The sequence below is a fragment of the Triticum dicoccoides genome, chromosome 7A, assembly GCF_002162155.2.
Source record: "Triticum dicoccoides isolate Atlit2015 ecotype Zavitan chromosome 7A, WEW_v2.0, whole genome shotgun sequence".
Lineage (NCBI taxonomy): Eukaryota > Viridiplantae > Streptophyta > Magnoliopsida > Poales > Poaceae > Triticum > Triticum dicoccoides.
The window spans coordinates 718,980,628-718,981,086 of NC_041392.1; positions in this window are offsets into that span (position 1 = coordinate 718,980,628).

The following is a 459-nucleotide window of genomic DNA, read 5'->3' on the forward strand; positions in this document are numbered from 1 at the left end:
CCGGTTTGTGCCACAAACCGGGACTAAAGGGTTGGTCCTCGTTGCGGGCAGAGTTTAGTCCCACCTCGCCAACCGAAGGGGGCTCACACCGGTTTATAAGCCCTTCCCTCTCTGCCTTGTTGAGCTCCTCTCAAAGTGAAAATAGATGCCCTAATAGAGAAAAGTTAACCTAAATTCATAGTGAATTTCTCTGAAATTCATAGAAATTTACTAGGAATTTAGGTTGAATTTTCTCTATAAGCGCATCTATTCTCATTTTTTAGTAAGTTAATCACAAACTTGTGATTCAAACAATTTTCAAAGAATTCAAATTTTAACTATTCAAATTTGAAAATTAATGGCACTAACAGAAAGTTTATAATTTTTCTAAAACTAATGGCACTAACAGAAAGTTTATAATTTTGCAAACCTAAAAGCAAACAGAATTAAAAATTAAAGCAAAAAACAAAAGAAAATAAA